We start from the raw sequence: 12,695 nt of genomic DNA on the forward strand, positions 1-12,695 counted from the left end.
GGGAGCCGGTTGAGAAGTATCCCGCCCGCGGTTGGCGAGTGTCCAGACGTGGTCCAGACGAGGGGAGGGGGCGAGCCGCTTGGAGGGGTGCACGCAGTCGAGCGGCCCCGCATCAGGAGAACTTGGTGAGCATGCCACGCACAACAAACAATGTGAAATTGTGAGGGAGGGGGGAAGAATTAAATACGGGAGGCGGGAGGTGTTGAACAGGTGAATGGCGAAGGTTTGATAGTTTAGTGTTAGATATAGAATGAATGATAGTTGAACAAGTGCGAGAGCAGTTGGCAACGTAACACGAGAGAAGGGGCGGAGCACGAAAACATCACGTGCGGCCGCTCGTAGAAACTGATTGGCCTAGGCCGCTACTACGTGTAAGGGTGTGTGTGTGTGTGGTTTCCTACGATTTGGCATTTATTGATCAATGAGTAGATGAAGATCCCTATTGTTCGAGCAAGACACTCGATAGGTAGATGACGTTTCCCTGTAGGCGGTAGCTAGTAAAGTTGCCTAAATACGGAAGATAATTGGCTGGTTAAGCCCTCCTGTCGAGGGGCGTATCACACGCGAGGCGACGCAGCGTGCGCAGTCCGATTATAGTGTTGATTTGGTTACCTTGTTCCAGGAGTGACAGGAAGACAGCTGTGGGGTTAACGGGGGTAGATTGCAGGTGCATTTTGGTTTTAAAAAGTATATGAAGAACTTACCAGTAGCTCTACGTGATCGGTTTTCATAGGATATCGCAAACACGAGGCATCCTCGTTGTGAGAGTGTTGAGGAAGAGAACGGTGGTAAGGGAGTAGACACGGAGATAAACGGTAAAACGAGTTGATCGAGAAAAGGCGAAACGGGGAACGTGGCTGCGCACGGAGAACGCCGGCCACGACAAGTGTAGAAGGGGGAGGAGCATGTGAAAACAGGACGACTGTATAAGAACGTAATAAGGGGTACGCAGCCGCAGGGGGCTACGTGCGCCTCGGCCGCAGGGGGCCGTAAGAGTGTTGTATAAAGGAAGAAGGGCAGAGGAAAAAGTACAAATGTGACATACTATATTTTTATAATTTCCCTTAAGCAGACTATCGTAAGTCCCCAAACTTACGGGGCCAGGTAACGATATAAGGTTTTATATTGTAAACCACTAGTGGGATAAACTGACACCAGATTAAGGGAGGGTAGCGAGTGGAGCGCTACTATGTCATACGGAACAGGATCAGGAGGGTGGGGGAACACCCTCACTACGCCACTACAATACATATGCACAACACTGCCACCCCATAGGGAGAAACTGATTAAGTATAGCATAGAATGGACCCAGGGGACGGATAACAAAATGCTAACACCGTGGCCGCCTAACGGTAGCTTCGATCCATATGCCCAACATTCACTATTAAATCATCTGCACAATACCTATAAAGGGAAGAAGTTGGCAAACCACATGGAGGTGTTTAACTTATGGAGGATGTTCCAGGGGTCCCGACCAGGACCAAATGGAATATTCACTATGGGGGAAATACCAAAAGAAACAGAGATTAAGGTGGAAGAAGAGAATGGGAAACAGGGGTATGAGGACCCAAAGAACACGGGGAACAGAGGTGAGGGAGGAGAAAAGAATAATAAAGCAGATGAAATAAAAAAGGAACCGAGCAATGATATACCCATAGGAGCGGGAGTAAAAGCAGAGGGAGGGGGGTTGTACCCTTTAAGAGAATTGGGAGAAATAGAAAGAGGACAGTTAAGGGCGGCTGAGGGATACTCGAACCCGGCATACAGCCCTCCACCATATGTGGCTTATAGGAAAATGCCAGCAGGGGAAGGGAGGACTGGAGAAGACCAGTCTGTGGAGATAGGAAATGATGAATGGGTAGCTGCACAGATATTATTAAAATTACAAGGTTCATTAACGGGAGAAGAGAGGGAGGTAGTGAAGAAAACAGACGAGGATAATACCAGGGAGAGTGAATTGAGGGAGGAAGAGCTGTTAAGACAAACAGAAGAGATTTTGGAGGAACGATTAGCAAAACTAAGGGATGAACAGAATGAATTGACCAAGCAGCTTGAGAGGGAAGAGAGAGAGAGAGCGAGGAAAAGGGGAGAAGGTAAGAAAGAAGTGGAAAAAATAAGGGAACGAACTGAGGAGCAAAGGAGAGAAGCTGACAGGGTAAAAGCAGCAGCAGAAAGGGTATCAAGAGTAGTACTGCGGGAAAAGAAAAGGGAAGAAGAAGAAAAAGAAAAAGAAATGGCAATATGGAGGAGGAGGTTACTATCAGAATCAACTAAGAAACACGAAGAAGAGAGTGTGATGGAGAGTATAGTAGAAAAAGAAAGGGCGAAATGGGAGAGGGAGAAAGAGGATGAGAGAATATTAGAACAGATGAGAAGTGAAATGATGGAGGAATTGAAAAGGAAGAGGGAGGAGAATAATAAGGAGATGGAGGAAAGGTATGAAGGAGAAAGAGGAGATAGGGGAAGAGAGAGTGGAAGATGGGGGAATATATATCATGACACAGAAGTAGCAACAACATCAGCACAAAGGGGAGCGGTGGACAAAAGAGAAAGAGGAGCACTGGACCTAATAGATTTACAAACAGTAACAATCAGGGGGAAAAAGACCGAGTGGGGGGTGCCGTTTATAAATAGCTTTTGTAGTGAGGAAGAGAGAGTGGAAAGTGACGGGAGGAAGAGTGAAAGGGAAAGCTTAGATAAACTATACATCACCCGGACCAATATGGACTCACCATGGATCAGTAGGAGAAAGGATGAGATGGAGAGAAGTGAGGGGGGAAAGACAGGAGTAGAGGAAAGACGGGCAAATGAGGACGCAACATCCCCATCCCCATCATCCCCTGAGCCCCCATCCCCATCACCCCCATCACGCCCTCCCCTATCGCACCCTACAGGATCAACCACCTCACGTTCATTACGTAAAATAAAACTAGCTCCCTTCACAGACGAACTGACACCCTATACATGGCGGCTTAGAGACCTCCCTAGTCGCAGGCAGGAAAGAGGTGTACACATGCCCACATTAAATACAGAGGAAGATGGAAGAAGGGGAAAAGATGGAAAAGAAAGGGGTATGAGCAGGGGAAATAAAAACGAAAGTGAAAAAGCGGAAGAAAGAGAAGTGGAGGAAGGGTGTGAGGACTCAATATTATGGAACACAAAGGGTGAAACGGAACATAATTTGATGCCACTGTTGGAGAGAGGTGGGTAAGACCACAGTATGTTCCTTGGAAGCATACCGATAAAGAAAATATCAAATGTAGGCTCCCATCATTAAGTGGAGGTGCGGGTAAATGGATATATGAAATGGAAAAACACACCGCAGGACAGAAGCTAGCAGTAGGAGATGTAAAGGGCCTTTTAATATCAATATTAGGGGATAGAGCGGATGACATATGGAAAAGAGCGGGATTTCATGGGGTAACAATAACAAATACATCGCACGACGGGGCACCGTTCGCAAACTGCAGACATGCACTATGGCAGGCATTGAGGGTACAGTACCCAGACACCTCAGATATAGGAGCAATTACATCTCGCAAAATGCATGAGAACGAAGATCCTGTTGATTATATTCAGGAAATCCAAGAGAAGTGGCGCATGGAAACTAGAGAACAATGGGATAAAACACCAGCAATATTTTACCATATACTGGTACAAGGGCTCCCGGAAGGAGTTCAGAAACAACTAAAGAAAGTAGTGGGAATGGAAGCAAAACCATGGCCCGAAATACAACTGACTATAGTGCATCATTGTAGGACGTGGCAAGGAAAAATGAAACAAAAGGAAGAGGACAGGAAAACGGAAGAGGCTAAACTAGTACAGAAAAAGCTTACTAAGTACACAATGGAAGGGGCACTAATAACTACACCTCCAACAATGACCCAAAGCCCCACACAAGTAGTGGCTGCACAAGATTCCTCACAAATACCACCTTCACAGATTACAACACAACAGGTGCCGCCACTCCAACCATACACGCCCAACTTGGGAGGAGGATACCCAATGCAAGGAGCTGGATATTACAATTATAACAGGGGGAGAGGAGGACTTATGAGGGGGAGAGGGTACGGGTGTGGTACCCAACCGCAGGTGGGAGGATTTAGAAATTCCTATCCCACAGGGCAACCAGTATACCAGGACAACACCGGGAGCTTTCCATGGCAGAATAGGGAACCACCGGTGTGTTGGAGCTGTGGACTATTGGGGCACATGTCACGCACATGTAGAGTTAAACCAGGAACATCATCATGGAATAGTGAGGGACAACCACGGCCCGCACAAGTACAGCAAGGCATACCACAACAGCAAATGTTGCCACAAGGAAATGAACAACAACAACAATTAACACAACAACAGCCCCAACCATTGCCACAACAACAGGTAGCGATCACACAACAACCGCAAATACCACAAACGCAATTGGGTAGGGTAACGGTTTTGGGACACAACCCTTATACCAGGAATGGCCAGTCGTTGTACCCCCAATAGGACAGCCCACAGACGGCCTTGGTGTGTCCCATCCTATCAGTAACACCTAATAGTGCGGAGGAACCACGCATAGAGGTAACGATAGGTGACAAAAAATTATCATTCCTTGTTGACACCGGGGCGACCCGGTCTTGCATAAGGGAAGGTAAATTTAAGATGTCAGGTGAGACCATGAACACCCAAGGATTCTCTGGGGCTAGAGGGTTGGTTCCCTTTACTGATAACATTCCCTTATCTATTGGAGATTATGATCTGTCAGTTCCACTTTTATATTATAGTGCTTCACCAGTAAATATACTGGGGAGAGATATAATGAACAGGTTGAATATGACGATCTCCTTTACTGAGGACGGCATAATTTGCTCTACTCCAGGGATTAACATGCTCACAGCACGGCAAATTATGCAGGCATACTGTGGACAGACAGCGATTAGGGCGGAGCCAGTAGATGGTGAACTGTTCCAGTATGGAACAGACATGGCAATTGCATGGATGCCAGGGATAGAAGGGAAAATATGGAGAAGGCCAGCAGCCTATCTGTTCAGACCAGAAACACCTGTTAATGAACCAGAAGGGAAGGTGGTTTCAATGGATATTGAGAGCATTATTGCAACAGTTGATTATATTGCTGTACATGCCCAAGACAAAGAAGGAAGAGCATGGAGGGCAGTGATAGCATTAGCAGAAGGATGTAGGCTCACCCAGGTGTCAGATGAAGAGCTGTTTTCAGATGAAAAGGAGGAAGGTGAAATGGTGTTTATGATGAGTGTGGAAATATGGCTAAGAGTGGCCTACAAACAAGTAGCACAGAAAATTGCAATAGCACTTGAGGCACCCACATGCACCCCGGTCCCTTTCTTTAAGGACGATATGTCAAAGGTACCCAAATCATTGTGGACTACTGACCCCTATGACGTGGGCTGCATAAAAAGTATAGGGGGAGTAAAAATAAAATTGAAGAAAGGTGCAATACTCCCCAGAGTAAAACAGTACCCAGTATCAAGGGAGGCAGATGAGGGCATATATGAAACCATAACGGCCCTTATAAATAATGGTATATTGGTCCCCTCAGAATCACCATGTAATACGGCTGTGTACCCTGTGCGCAAGGCTAAAGGAGGATCTTGGTGCTTTATACAGGACCTCAGGCCCTTAAACAACATAGTAGAAGCAGAATATCCCGTAGCTGCAAGCCCGGCCACAATATTGTGTGGCATTCCAGCAGAAGCATCACGATTTACAGTGATCGATCTTAAAAATGCTTTTTTCTCAATACCATTACACCCAGACGCACAAGATCTGACGAGCTTCACTTACAGAAATGCTAAGTGGAAGCACACCAGATTACCACAAGGGTATTGTGAATCACCTTCAATTTTCAACAGAGTGATACAGATGGATTTGGGTAACATTGAAGTAGAAAGCACGGTGTTGCAGTACGTGGATGACATAATAATTTGCAGTAAAAACGAAAAAACATGCAGAGAGGACTCATTAAAGATGTTGACAATATTGGCTGACAAAGGCTACAAGGTAGTCATGGAAAAGACACAGTACTGTCAGGAACAGGTACTTTACATTGGTCAGCTTATATCCCAACATGGAAGAAAGATCGCACCACAAAGAGCACAAGCTATTTCGGCCACTCCAATGCCACAAACTGTAAGGGAACTGCAGCAGTTCCTGGGGCTCTGCAACTACTGTAGAGCTTGGGTATTTGATTACAGTTCATATATAGGGCCCCTGCTTGAGGCGTTACGAGAAGCTAATAAAGGGGAGAACAAATTGGGGTGGACGAGGGAAATGAAAGAAGCTTTTGATGAATTAAAAGATGCAATATCAACTGCTCCGGTGCTGGCATCCCCAGACTATGAGCGGCGATTTTTTATATTTTCACATTGCGACTCAGCAGTAATGAAAGCCGTGTTGGCTCAAAAAACAAGCATGGGCTACAAACCAGTAGCATTTTACAGTGGCCACTTAGATCCTGTAATGTTAGGACACTTCCCCTGCGAACAAGGTCTCGCCGCAGCCGCTTTTGCGGTGGAGAAAGCATCAACAATAACCATGGGGTGCCCGACTACACTATTTGTGGAACATGCACTTTTTGCAATATTGAATAAACCTAAATCCACCCTAACCACGCAAAGGGCATCAGGTTATGAGATCATTCTATCCAGAGCTGAACTATCAATTGTTAGATGTAGCACGGTCAACCCTGCAAGGTTCCTAGCAGAAGTAATTGAGGAGGGAGACTATGCCCATGATTGTACTGAAACAACTGATATGTACTCATGTACTAGAAAAGTTGAGGAAAACGCACTAGAGGGGGGTGAGCTGTTATTTATTGATGGGTCATCAACCATCGATCAGGGGGATGGTGTGAGGAGGACTGGGGCAGCAGTGGTAAAAATGATGGAGGTACCGGTGTGTGTGGCAGTGAAATGTGTACAATTACCACAGCATTACTCCGCTCAAGCAGCTGAACTGGTCGCACTGATCTTGGCGTTGAAGGAAAGCTTTGACAAACGAGTGACTATATATTCCAACAGCGCATATGTTCCATCAACTGTCCACTCAGGGTTGTCGAAATGGAGAAGAAGAGGGTTTAGGAGAGCTGATGGCACCCCAGTGCAACATGCTCTCTTATTGGCTGAACTGATTGAAGTAATAAATGACCCCCAGGAACTAGCTTTAGTAAAATGCACCGCACACACCAATGGTGAAGACCACGTCTCAAAAGGGAATGCAGCAGCAGACGCACATGCGAAGTATGCTGCGATATGGAACCCCCCAGAGTCACAGAGAGGGAGAGGGAGGGGAATAGCAAAAGAGATGTTGTTAAAAGAAGGGTATACCCATCTCCCAGCCACGCAGATTATGGAGCTACAAGCGGCTGCACCAATGGCCGAAAAGGAAATATGAGTAAAAAGAGGATGTACAATGTCCCCAACTGACGCACTATGGCGCCAGGGTGGCACTGGAAAGGTTGCAATACCATTGGCACTTTTGAACACTGCCCTGAGCCAACTAAATCATCCAGCCCACACAGGCAAGGAAGTAATTGCAGCACGAATTAGGGAAGACTGGTTCTGCCCCGAGTTAAATTTGCATGTGTCGAATTTTATCAGTAACTGTATCACATGTCAACAGTTTACGGCCGGCCACACTCTAAAGGTGATAAGAGGTACTATACCCCGGCCTGAGGGACCTTTCCGGCATCTCCACATTGACTTTGTTGATATGATCAATATATGTCAAGGAAATAGGTATATGATTGTAATAGTATGCCCATTCTCTAGGTGGATTGAGGCAGGGCCCTGTTCACACCCAGATGCATTTAGAGCAGCCAAGTTCTTAGTGAGGGAGGTCTTCCCCAGGTGGGGAGTGTGCGAGGTGTTAAGGTCAGACAAGGGCCCACATTTTGCAAACGAGATGTTTCAGCACATCACATCGCTGCTGAACATTAAACATAAATTTGCATGTGCATACCACCCACAGGCCAACGGTGTATGTGAACGCCTAAATGGCCTATTAAAGGAGGCAATTGCAAAGATACAGCAAACAACAAAGAAGAGTTGGTTATATTGTCTTCCCTTAGCATTATTTGAGCTGAGGAATAGGCCAGGGTCCGACCACCACCTCACTCCCCATGAGGGGGTTACCGGACGTCAAATGCGCCTTCCCCTAACGCCAACGTCAAGAGCATTTAGCGACCATGAAAGTACTGCAAGTGTTCTGGGTGATGAAATGTACCAATATGTGTCCTCTTTGATTACTAGTGTAGTGTTTGTGTCTCAACAGCTCGAGCGCACACGGGGCGGGTCTAATAGAAGCCAACAAGAAGATACGGATAAAGAACTGGAAAAGGAAGGACTGTGTAAGATTGCTAAAGGTGACCACGTACTACTTCGCAACTTCAATAGGAGATGGAATGACCCACACTTTACGGGTCCCCATCTGGTAGAGGAGATATCAACAAGAGCAGTAAAATTACAGGACAAGCGTGCCTGGAACCACCTACACGACGTAAAGATCTACGGACAACAGACCCGCCCCAGCGCCACCGACAGGTCGATTGAGAGAACAGCAACAACATTGACAACAGGAGAAGGAGGTTGTACCACAGCCAGCGGCTCAAGTATTTCCATACCCTGTCACTCCCCAGACTCCCCAGAGACAATAACTGAAGATGAAAGGGGTGATCCCCATCCAGCCCACCCCATGATCACACGCTCAAGGAGTAAAACAACGCCCACCGGTTGAACACAAACACCCCCCGCCCACCATCCACTGACCCCTGTACCAATTACAGTAGTAACTGTACTAAAGGACATTGCCTCGCACAAATACACATGTAAACACGTGAATGCTCTTTTCTTTTTCTCTCGCACACGCAGGAACCGCGTATTATTGTATTGCCAAGAAGTAGATAACTAACAAATTCACTGCCCAGGAGTAGATGGTACCCTCAGACGATAATTACCCAGAAGAATTGTCACACCAATTTGTATATGAAATAAAAAGGCCAACGTACCTGAAAAGGAAAAGGGTACGAGTTTACTACACAGCGTTCCTTTTGGCCATAGAATATTCGATGCCCCACCTCCACCCGTACTTACCTGCCCTAAGAGATAGATCGCTCAGAGTAGCTTGGGAACAGCTCTTCGCCTGGGCACTGAATGACTATTTGATAGGGAGAGCTTAACAACTAACATTAACCAGCATATTAAGAATTTTCAGGCGGGCAACTCTAACATCACAAGAATTAGCTGCCGGACTGCAGCAAGGTAAGAGCAAAATGCCGGTGAAATTAGCATATGTAATAAAAGTAATAGGGATTTTGATAATCACCGGGTTCGTAGCTGCCTCTGTATGGCAGTACAGCTATGCTACCAATATTATTGCTGTACCCAAACCTAACACACCCCCATCCCCAGCTGCAACAGGTGTTACGTCAGGTGATATTAGCAAAATTGCGCACAAGCAGAATAGAGTACAACGCAGCACATACTCAGATAATAAAGGTATTGACAATTATATACAGGATTCGGCACACGTCTCAAACAACATATGGTATCAACACATGACCCGCATTGGTAAGCAGACAACAGAAGACAGCTGCTACGTTTGCTCACTAATACCATACGCCATGAGCGCTTCTCGAACATTTGTTGCCACAGAAATAGACGAAAAAACGGCACGGTGCATAATATACTTGGCACTGTTCCAGACGAAAGGAAGATTTCAAGGAACAGTGGTGCATATGACGTGGAAAACACGAGACTCATACCCATACGAAAACAACTTCCTCAAGACTTATTTGAATTACCACAAGAGCAGTTTACATGCTGAGGCATTTAGATACATAACAAGTGGTCCTGCAAAAGGAGAAACAAAGAAAGTAACACTGCAGTACTTATCATGTGATTGGTACGCCACTGAAGTTCCTGGTAAATTAGGATGTTGGGAGAGGCCACTGGTGACAATAATGGGGAAAGTATACTTGGACAACAAATGGGAGATAGGAGTGGTTGGCAGCAACATGGTAACAAAAGAAACTATTTCAACTATCGATGCGCACAATCACAGATGTTGGACAACTTGGATCAAATACGTGCCCATGCTCACATGGATAGAAACGGATGAAGACCCGATAACAATACTGCCGTTGACTGCGCCTAAAATATGCTACCAACATAAAGGAGAGGTGGACGTAGGATATAACACCAATTGTGGAAGCGTGATGGAGTTACCTGAGAGGGGAGCAGGAACAGCAGTGATAATGGACCATTACTGGGCCTGTGGAGAAAAGGCGTATCACACGCTGCCCCCTCTGTGGAATGGTGTATGCACGATGGTGCACGTCAATGTACCATCGCTAGTGGTACCCCAGAAGCATGTGAATGTGGCAAACTTTCCCAAAATGGATGAAGGGGACAAGAGAAATAAGAGATCTGCACCGCCTCAGGGGGAGCCAGGGAACAGGACCAACGGCAATGAAACTGTCCTAAACAGACGGAAAAGACAAGGGGAACCTCTGACAGGAAATTACCTATGGGTAAGGTCGGAAACGGCACTCACTTCGATTCCGCCAGAACACAGATTATTCAGCAGAGCAGCAATGTTCTTCTCCTCAATAATACATCCAGGATTGCAGGCAAACGCGAACGCAAAATGGCTGCAGATAACTAGATGGGAACTCATGATGACCATCAATTCTACAGTAAACGGATTCAACGCAATAAAAGAAGAGCTGCGAGCAATAAGAATGGTAGCACTGCAGAACAGATATGTATTGGACCTCCTCACTGCCATGGAAGGAGGAGTTTGCGCAAAGATAGGACAATCATGCTGCACATTCATTCCTGCCAATGATGCTGACAACGGTACACTGACAGAAGCAGTTTCACAACTGGCCCAGTTACACTCCAAAATGGTGGACGAAAGTAAGGGTGTAAAAAAGGATAAGAGCTGGTTTTCGTTATTATGGTCATGGATGCCATCTTGGCTGTCAGATGGACTGAAAATTATAGTTGGCTGTATTATTTTGGCTGGAGCTACCCTGATCATAATAAGATTTTGGAAAGCCCGGAAGGCACGCACCACTGACGAGTTGCTTGAAATGGTCGGTATGCACCCACTGATGCCAGCAGATGACGGCCAACACACAGGCATAATAATACAAGAGAGAGAGAAATTGCGCAACCAGATCATCACCAACCATCTGGACCCACCATCGGTGAAGGTCGAGAACCCAAGAAACCCCAGGAGTTACATAGGGAAATGGGTATACTGTACTCCTGGAGGAGCCTGTGAGTATATGTATTGGTCGTTTGAAGATCATGTTAACCATTATGGACATTTAGGAGGAATATGAAGATCATGTTAACCATTATGGACATTTAGGAGGAATAACTAAAGTGTGGAGAGTAAGAGGAGATAACGAAAAGGATATGTTTGTGGTCGACAAGTCGACCAGAGGGGGGACTGAAGTGGGAAAATGGAAAAACAGACTCCCCTCTTTCCCCTCTCGCGCCTGGCCTAAAGGTTCACGGCCCAAGCACCCGCCACGAGAAGAGTTTGCCCATCTACCAGACGACCAGATACCCTGGTACAGGAACATACGGATGTGTCCATCTGCCTGCCCAGCAGCCCGCCCTGCCCATGCCGATGCCTGCGGCATGGATCAACTGGACTAAAACTATACGTTGTTAGAGATGCCATGATGACCTAGCCAACGGATAGCACACCTGTGCCAACATACACACTGGACACTCCCGCACCAATCTACATGAAGAATATACTCACTGCTATGACGTAGGCGACAGACATACTCACGGACGTGCATCTTTATTATTTTCCATATAGGCTTTCAGAAATGCAGAAACGCAAGACGCATCATGAACTTATCTAAAGAGCTTGCTTACGCTTCTCCTACACTTAGGTGCCGCAATGAGAATTATAACAAAGACACGATACTGGCCATAAGACAATATGAGACTATAACCTAAAGTGCCTGTGCATGAGACGGTTCCACCTATATACTAGGCCTGAGTAGGCCGCAAGCAAGAGCTCTCGTGGACGATTAACAGAACAAGAGTCAGGTTGCTGATCCTGCAGAATGAGCCTGGGGAAAGCAGACAGCCAAGGTCGTAATGTTGCAAACCCACATTCCAAAAGCAGACCATCAAGGGCACGATGTTGCAACCTCGCACGCCGCGCGCCAACATCAAAGTCGCACCTGCAATTAAACCAGGCACCCAGTGGAATTGGCAGAATTCTGCCTCAAACACGGTCCCATCCCACGTGACCAAGCCGAACCTGACGAGATGCCAAGCCCGGGAGGAAGGAGGCGTCTGGATCCCTCGTTACAAGACACAGGCAGATACACTTGAAAGGATCAATGGACATCTGCAACGATGGGAGTAGTCGGCCGTCTAGCTCATGAATAAGTCTTCACATTGTCTGCATGTACCAATAGTGAAACATTGTTGCAAAATGCAGGTACACCGAGAGCTGGGAACAGCGATGGTCCCAGGCTGGGAAGCTCACGGGCGCACCAATCAGAACATGGGGCTCTTATCACTGACGCCATTAACAGCAACCAACCATTAGGAGTCTTCATGTAACAATTCTCATGTATCCAATTGTAGGGACAACCCAGATATATCACCTGACTAACCCTCAGCTACTCATATTAT

This window comes from Ambystoma mexicanum, chromosome 5q (assembly GCF_040938575.1).
Source record: "Ambystoma mexicanum isolate Mex_15411 chromosome 5q, UKY_AmexF1_1, whole genome shotgun sequence".
NCBI lineage: Eukaryota > Metazoa > Chordata > Amphibia > Caudata > Ambystomatidae > Ambystoma > Ambystoma mexicanum.